We start from the raw sequence: 9,882 nt of genomic DNA, 5'->3' as shown, positions 1-9,882 counted from the left end.
CAGGGGTCGGTAGAGACAGAAAGTAGAGCTAAAAGAGAATGAAAGTTGGCCGGACACACTCCAAATAAATGCTGTTGTTCCATAACTAACTGATTTCCACAGCAGAGATTAGCTCGCTAATTGGAGCTCCAGCAGAAGTGTCTTGTGATGAGGTAATCACAATACTTTACGCTGTGATTATAATACTGCTGTGTTATTGGCTTTAGTACATAATGGTCCCCTCATAGCACTGTCCTCCATCACCGAGCAGGTGAAAAGTGCAAGTCAGTGTGTGTCTGTGTGTGTGTGTGTGTGTGTGTGTGTGTGTGTGTTTGGGGTGATTATTTTGGGGAGTCACTATTATTGATCAACTGCTCTGTCCAATCCTTGAAGATGTATTATGTTCATTTTGTGCTCTGGGGCAGTAAGGATCTCACTTATTGCCCCTTAATCTTGAATTCAGGCCATTGGACAGACATTATGGATGTTGTTTGGGAAACCAAGACAAGGAAATCTGCTGAGCAGCATTATCTGAGTGTTTTATCATCACTCTCCCAACATGCAACCCAGTGCCATGTTTTAGCATCGAGGGCAGGGGACACAACAGAGTCCTCAACAATTGCCTGATGGTTGAAAACCCAAGCTTGTGATTGATATGTAAGTGGTCAACAAATTGAACAAGTTGATTTTGTTTCATGAACAGGTTGTGTTTCTGAAAGTACAAACGGAGTTTGGACCCCCAAATCTAGTGTTTTTGATGTTCAGCACAGGAGAGTAAAACGCACAGATGTCTGGGCGAGGCTTTCGTCACTGTTCAATAATCATTTAGCTTCAGGGCTGAGCAGTAGTTGCCAGGAAGCCCTGTTAATTCCTTAAACTGGTATTAATAGATTATTTTTGGCCACTTGAGGGCAGCTGAACAAGCTGTAAACACACACTTGACATATTATCATCTTATGAAGTTGATGTTGCAAATGTGTCTGTGCCTATTTACACATCCATTTGGAGTCATGTTTCTGGCCACCTGATGAATCTCAGTTTAATATTCATTCTCTTTAGCTCTGTTTTTGGTCTCCACTGACTTCGAAATATCTGGCTCTTTAGCTGCTGAACGCTCCGCTATGTTCTCCAGCTCGACGCTGTGTCTGTCTGCTGTTTGGTGCTGTGCAGGTAAGCGCGCAGTCTTTAGAGCTTTTTCGCTGAAAACAGCTGCCTGCTGTGGCTGAAAATTAAGTTCTAAAAGATGCTCAAAAGTTCAGTAGATCTGAGAGGAACTGCAGAGTCAGGTGATATTTCTCTGTTGGTTCAGCACTACAAGCGGCACCTTTGGCATTATGTGCAATCAGTGTTCCCTTGTTAATGTAAAAATATTGATTAGTGCAACTTTAAAACAATGTAACGTCATGAAAGGCAATTAGCTTCAGTGGAGTACTGACGACTAAAAAGACACAACTGCTGCTCTGCCCACAGATGCTCACAATAGAGACAAATTAACTGGCTGGTTTAGCTGGTAGCAGTATGGATGTTAATTAATGCTCACTGTATGTGCCCTTAAACTAGGCATTGTATCCGCAGAATTGGGCTAAATTGCATCATCAAGAACGTCCTGTGTTTTTTTCATTCATCAAATCAATCAAATTATTTTGACAATCATAGGAGTCCAGTTTTTCTACATGGCCCAAAATTAAAAGTAGGTTGTCAGAAGCTGGCACAGGGTCACAGTCTCCTCCTCAGCCCCTGTCTCCAGCCCACGCTCACCTCTCAGGACAGTTTGTTCTTCAAACTCCCCAGACCTGCCATCCTCGAGCCGTCCACCAGATGCCCTCAGACTTTTCCACCATACGTCCTCGTTCACCCACACACCTGTTCCCTCATCAGCCCTGCAGCCACCTGCTCACCTGCACCTCGTTCTCTAATCACTCTTCACTACTTATACCAGGTCACTGTCCTTTGCCAGTTTGTTGTATGTTATTGCTGAGTGTTTTATGTCTTGGCTCCCTGCGTTACCATTGTTTTGGACTTACTTTTTGGACTTTTGGGCAGTTCATTGGACTTCTTCTTCTTGAATGCTCCTTGTCGGTTTTCTGTGTCTGTTCGTCTTTATTCACCTGGTTGTTGCTAATTAATAAATGATCTGCACTGCATCAGCTCTGCCCCTGTGTCTGCATTTGGTTCCTATTCCCTGTGTGTCCTGCTGCCCTGCTTCAGCAGCCGTGACATACAGTCTGTACAGCATACAACACCCTCTATACCTGGACTCTTGGATTTGGATGAGGAAGAATGAGGGGGATATGGGAGGAAGGGCAACAGGACAGAGGCATTGCTGCTTGTATTGAGCAGACAGAAGTAGTTGTGGCAGAATTACAATGTAGAAAAATTGGAATACAGTATACAACCAAGAATTACAAAAAAAACAATGCTACAAAGCAATAGCACTACAAAATAACAGAATAACAATACCCAACAAACAAACAGGAACAGTGGCTACACATTGGAGCTAACCAATAGCGATGTACATGAAGTGCTCTTAAACCAAAACCAGCTCCCACTGACTTCAGCTCTGGAAACAGATGGAAAGCTGCTTTATGCTCCCTTACAATTAAGAGATCCATGTGACAAATGCAGCAACTGCTGAGAGGAATTAGTAGCATAGATTGCCTTTATCCACAGTATCATTTGTTCTCCAAGCTATTGACTCCCTGCTATGGGTTATATATAAGCCACTCTGTCACATGCTCCTCCCATTGTAGAATGAGACCTGTATCCTTTTGCCATTGGAAATCTAATCCTCCATTGGAGATCAATAGCATCCTATTTCCTCTTCGCTTGTGAAGGTTTCAATAGAATACTAGCATGGACTGGACTTGTGTTCAATATTTTAAAAGTGATTTACTGTTGATTAAGCAGATCATTCTTACAACACATGTCATTTGGTAGATGTGTTAGCCTCTAAGTATAGTGTTGGAGTGTACGCAGCACCACATCACCTTAATCAACCTGAGCTGATCATTTGTTAATATTGCTATGAACTGTTTTAGGGATCAATGTTGTCGTACAAAGGGGAGGATCGACGGACATGTGCATCCTCAGCAGAAAAAGGAAGAACTGTGGCCACTCATTGTGATCTATAGTCCCTTGTCAACCACATACACGCACCGCCCTTTAACCTCCTTATCACCAGAAACCAGGGATCCAGGAAGGAAGAGACAGAGAAGGGCCTGAAGTGTGCTGATCTAAGCTGGCTTTGGCAGGGCGTAGCTTGTTTTGTCCTGCAGGTTAAGATGACGGGATGAACTGGCAAGAAAATTCAAGGGTAAACTGGGCCAGACTACTAGGGTCGGACTGGAGTGGACTAAACTAGGCTAAATAGTGCATAGTTTGATTGCCCCGGGCGAGACTCCACTCAATGAAATTGAACTGAAGAGTACTGGATTGGACTAGTAGACTGGGAACATCTGAACTGGATTAGACCGGCCCATACTGGAAAGGACTTCACTGGACAAAGCTGATCTAAAATTAGTGTGATTGGACCGAAATGTACTTGAATGGAATTAAATATATAATAAATATAAATAATGTCAGTTGGATTCATTTAGGATTAGCTAGATTCAAAGGGAAAAGCCATCCTCAGACATGATTAGATATCAATATGTTAAAGTTATAATCCTTTAGATTTTCAATAAATCAAACCCTGGTTGTGAAACTATTTATAGTTGGCATTCAATTTAATTACATTCTGTAATTGCCTTCCTATACAGTAGTTTTCGACCTCAGTGGCGGAGTCCGCCATTCCTGCCCTGGATTCAAATGGCCTTCCTATGAACGTCTGTAAACAGTTACACCGGTTGCCTTTCTGTTGAGTGTTTGCTGCCCCCAGAATTCTGGGACCTGTAGTATTAAAATACACCTGCAGTTACAGGAAGTGACTAGTTGCCAAATCAACAAGGACTGAAACCTTAAGGATTATGACTCTAATTACACAGAATTATTTATTTTGTGACTAGTGATAAATCCTACTTTTCAAATTCCTGGGGCCTTGACTGCGCCCACTGAGGATGTTTGTTTTTGGTACCATGTAGTTTTCTTTCCCATAAAATAATAATAGAGAGCATAAGAAGTTAAACTTGTTAAACACAAGTGGTCACTCAAGATGTATTTACTGTACAGTCAGTGTGATGCCCAGATTAACAGTAAACCATCTAAACTAGATCTAGACACAACCTGGATGTATTTGGACACAATACACCAGACACTGCTGCACCAATGCCTCTAGTACTACCTGTTAAACTAGAAATTGAACTTTTGAACTTAAGCTAGATGTAATTTAAGTTAACCAAGACTTGTAAATACAAGTGTAAACCTTAGTTAAGAGAAAGCTGGCTGCTCTGGCCCCAACAAACACCCTTAAGGTCGACACATCAGACAAGGCAAGAAGTCAAAGCTACACCTGGTTGTTAGGCGACATATTTTCAAACCAGCAAGGTGCACAGGGTTAATGAGATGAAGTGCACTTTACTTCATGTCCTCTTTTGACCTGTGTTGTACTGAGTTGAGTGAAACACCCCTCTTCTCCCTTCCTACCCCGACCCCCAGGAACTGCAGCAATTGTCTGACTCCTGCTAGATAAATAATGCGCACATGTGTGGGGTGTGTGTATATATCATCCCTGTGCTAAATACCAGGGTCATGAGGCATCTTGAAAAGAGGGTGTACATGATTGCTGACAATGCCAGTGCCTTAATGGAGACACTGTATAGTTTTTCTTTTTTCTCTCTGTTCTCCTGTCGTTTCTTCCTTCCTTTCTTTCTCTATCTGCCACACCCCATTGAAGAAAGGGGGGTGGAAGACAACTTCGACAGACGCCTAACTCCCTTTACGAAAGAGGTGCATCTGCCATAAAGGGGGTCAGTAAGGTACAACCAGGCTACTGTGAGTTGTGTCTTGTGGGCTGATCCTCCTCTTTTGTGTCAGCCACTATCTCTACAATGGAACGCTAATGGGAGGCTTGGATTTCCTTAAGTGACGCTGATTAATGGCTAAGAATGCAGGCAGATCCTTCCCCCCCTTATCAGTACAAGCCCATTCTTATCAAGCCTTGAAGTATGAAGTGAAGTGTGCCTTTGAAGGAATGTTTTGACTTTTTGGAAATTGAATTAAAAAGTACAGAAAAATGTCTTGACAAGTTAAAGCAGCTACAGTAGCTTCTTGCCACCCTGGGGCAGTGCAACAAACTATAAACACAACACTGACATATTATCACAGGCCAACGTGTTAGCAAATAGGTGCCTATTTACACATCCAGCAGAAACGGAGCAACATTAGAATTAATTCCTGGCCACCTGACTGTGTAACTCCAGGTGATTTCTCTCTGTGGGTTCTAGAAGTGACACCTTTCATGTTACAAATAATCATTTGATCCATTGTTAATATGGAAATGTTGATTAGTGCAGCTTTAAAAATGTTCATTGAGGTTTCTCATGTATGTTATCTTCATGAAAGGAAACCACAATCCACAGATTCATTTCGTAGCTGTTTGGTTTTAAATCTGCTTTAATTAAGATGGGACAGAGGAAGTCCATAAGTTGATTACACACACACACACAACATTAAAAAAAAGAGTTGTTATTGCTATCTTGTTTGCCTATTTGAACCTCCAACAGACAGAGAACAACATTAGCATTCACTGAGTCATGTTTCTGGCCACCTAATGAATTGTCTGTCCAACATTCACACTGCTTTTAGCTCTGGTTTGACCAACTCCTGAGAAAAGTATCTTGGTCATTATCAAGGTGCTGCTGAAAAGTATATTGATGAAAGCAGTTTGTGGGCCCGAAAACCAAAACAATGAACTAAAAGAGGTTAAAAAGTTCAGTAGAGCTGAGGGTGATCATTTTCTTGGGGATTGGCACCACGAGCATCCCCTTTCATGTTACATAGTGATTTGATCCATTGTTAATATAAGAAAGAGGTTCAACTTTCAGTGCTAGCAAATCATGGGAAATAACAGGAAATACAGCTTATGTCTCAAATATTATTGCCAAATGAGGAAAGCCAATGATAATCGTGTAATAGGCTACATTTCATTCAGTGATTTATTTGTACTGTTGGAACCAACGCCTTGTGAAAGGAGCTTTGTAAATGTAAAAACTGGGGGGAAAAATCCCCCCAAAGAGAAAAACCTAAAAGCTCATTCATGTTATTCATTTCAGTGGATACCAATGGTATTACTGAGCAGCAAAGACATACTGTGTGAGTCTCATAATGCTATTCATTTCCAGCACTTGAGATGTGTGTTATGTACACACAGACACCATATCGTCCCCCTGGGAGCCGCCAATCGTTTTGTCTGGCCTGGATCCCTCTTTTGTCTCTGTCCTTCTCTCTCTCTCTCTCTCCCCACTCCTGCCTTCTTATCCTCTCCCACCCCCCTTGTCCCAAAACCTGATATTAAAAAAGGATTACCGAAAAACAACATGGGTAATTTCCTGCCTCCCTGAGAACTATCCCCCTGTTGAGAAGACTCCCAAACCTTCCCTGCCTATCTGTCTCTATCTTTCTATGGCCTGCCAGTAGAGATTTGGAGGGGCGACAACAACAGTAGGGGGATGGTGAGGTGAGGATGGTTTGTGGGGGGGGGCAGAAGTCTATTTCTTTCTGTCTGCCTGTCTCGCTCTCTCCATAGTCTGCCAGCAGAGATTTGGAGGGCAACAACAACAACAGTGGGGGATTTTCAAGGGAGGAGGGAGGAGAGACAGAAATGTGACTCCCCAGTGACCACCTCTCTGCCGAGGCGAGAAAGGGAGGAAAAAGAGGTGGATGGAGGCGATGAAGGGCACAGGGGAGGAAAGGTGTAGCAGACAGAGGAGAGATGTGAGACGTGGAGAAGAGCTGGAGTACTGCAGAGAGCGGAGAATATGGATCAGGATGAACTTTCTACTCGGTTGCATCTTCATGCTATCGAGGAATTTGAGCTCCTGCTTGCAATGTGAAACGCGTCATGACAGAGTGTGGTATAGAAATAAAATTGACAGGGCAGAGGAGACACAGCAAGATGAGAAATGGTTTACATTTTCTGGAAAAATCTGCACTTTTAAATGCATCACTCAAAATATATAGATGTTTCTGTCCAAAGCAAATAATGACATAACGACTTGAGCGGTTTCCCAAAATGAGTTTTGCAGTCACTTTTCAAATAGTAGATATCTCGGTTTGACAGCCAAACACTCAAAAATGAATATTAACGCATCAGCATCAATTTTCCTCCCCAGTACATTTGCATGTATATTATACTGACGTTGAACTGATGTAGAGACCCATGATGCAAGAAATATCAAGGTTGACTTCACAATGGCAATACAAATAGGAAGAACATGGGCAGTATTTTTCAATTGTTTCTGTCCTACAGAAAATGCTTATTATACAAAAGAGAGCAGAAGGTTAATGATGAAATATTGTTATAAAAATGTATATTATAGGAATAATACATTTCACATTCATTTAGTTTTTTTTATTGTAATCACATTTGCTGGCAGAATTTGCCCAATTTCATGCCTCCCACAGGGGAAATCAACTTCATTTGCTGTTGAGACTGACACCACTTTCACACAAAACACTGTGTTTGATGTGGGATCATGCACAAGCTTTCAGCCCACATTTAACCAATCCTCAACGTCTGTTCACCCTTTCATACCAGAGCTGAGCAGTCAGCGACCCACATTGCGCACAGGTGTGGAGCACTTTAGATGTTGACCCATTCACACCATTGTCAAACATCCTGGGTCACTGCTCTGACCTGAAACTGGTTTAAGTCTGCATGGTTTTGAGTATGTCCTTGTTGATTGCCTTTAAATTTTTTACTCAAGTTTTGTTGTATAGCTCAGAGTTAAAATATTCTGGGCAAGCAAATATACTGATCCTATAGTGAGTTTCTTCATCAGTTAAGTATTATTCCTGATATTTTACAATATCTGATGGTTTACATTTCGATTAGTGGTTTCAGTGAATGTTGGCTATGCTTTAAAGGTACTATATGTATTTACATGTATTAATCACTATTTATTGCCAATGTGTGAACGGATTGTAAAGGCTCCTGGGGCTGATCCGGCTGGTACATTTGCTGGCTTGCCATTTGCAAATTACTTACAGCTAACTTTATGAAGCTACCAACGCCAGATCCATGCCGTATAGCTAAGTTACAGCTAGTTGGCTAACCTTAGCTTGCTTGCTCGCTAACATTATCACTAGCAAAATACTACCTAAGTGGATCTGCTGAACAGCTAATGTGATCCGTGATACTAACTAATGTATTGTGGCAAATGGTGTTGATTTTAGCCAACAATAAATGATATAACGGTAGAAAACAAAGGTGTATAACTAACAATTGCTCCCTCCTAGCCAAGAGCGATGCAAGGCGGGGGCGGACAACAAGCTAACTGTAACCTGAGCTAAGGTAAGGTTAGCCAACTTGCTGTGACGTGGATCTGCCGATGGTTGCTTCGTAACGTTAGCTGGAAGTATTTTGCACGGCAAGCTAGATTGTATCACAGAGCGAATGGTCCAAATAAAATATAGGAATATACAGAATCATTATTCTTAATATGATTGTAATCACAGTAAATCAGCCTGGTGTACGTCACATCACTGTTTTGGCTCACTAGCACCTACAGAGAGCGAGAGTGAGTGTGAGCAACAGGATGCTGACTGTGGTTCACTTCACAGCCACCAGTGTCAATAATAACAAGGACTTTCTGAAAACTCCACATAGAACCTTTAAGCTGTGTTACAATAATAATAATAATAATAATAATAACACTGTAGTGACCTTTTACTGGTAGATAACAGCTGGAAAACATTTTCTGCATTACGTTGTCCTGCTTTACGTTTATAAAGTTACACACACACATATGTAACAGCTACACATTAAATTAACAGACCTCTACAACTGGTTTCAGGGCAGTTCCAGTTTACACTGCTCTAAAACATGGCTGTGTGCTGGGGATGGAGGGAGCTGAGAGTCAAAAGGGGGAAGGGAGGAGAGAGAAGAGAGATAGGCGAGGAGCTGTTGATTCATGCTTCATCTGTCATGTTTTCCTCTCTCCTCCCTACTATTCAAAAGTCACACTGACCTCCATTCACAGGCTCCTAACGAGGGCTCCACCCCTACGCACTGTAACACTACACTCTGGGACTCTGCACACACACACACACACACACACACACACACACACACAGCACAACTACATCACACAACCTCTTCTTACGCACTTCTATTCCCTCATTCCAAGTACACAATGTTGTCATGCACACAGACTTGACAACAATATGTCTTTTATCCCGCCCACTCTACAACACACACACACACACACACACACTGCATCTGGGTGTACATATACATAAATGTTTAATATGTATGTGCATGTCCTCTTTTCGCCTCACCAGGAACTGGTTTAAACAAGCATCACGCATGTATGCACACACACACACACACACACACACACACTGTCCGTATGCACACTTAAGCTTTTAGACATGTACTCAGAAAACACACAATGCACACGTACGCACTTAAGACTTCGGATTTTCTCCCTTTTCTTTACATTTCACACACACACACACACACACACACACACACACACACACACACACACACACACACTTGCCCTTGCCACACAGATGCCCACAAGCGCACATTTACACAATATATGCTACACAACACATGCCCTCTTTGACTGGCAAACAACATTTTCTCCCTCCTTTTCATTCTTTATTACATACACACACTTAGACTTGCAAACAGTCCCCCCCCCACCTTTCTTCCTCCATTAGCACACACACACAGCTACTATACTTTGTGTACAGTGTATGGGACAGCTGCCAGAGCGCCTACATGCATCCCACTGCCCA

The sequence above is a fragment of the Enoplosus armatus genome, chromosome 2 (genome assembly GCF_043641665.1).
Source record: "Enoplosus armatus isolate fEnoArm2 chromosome 2, fEnoArm2.hap1, whole genome shotgun sequence".
NCBI lineage: Eukaryota > Metazoa > Chordata > Actinopteri > Centrarchiformes > Enoplosidae > Enoplosus > Enoplosus armatus.
The sequence above is the reverse complement of the archived record's forward strand: the minus strand, read 5'-3'. Positions refer to the sequence as shown.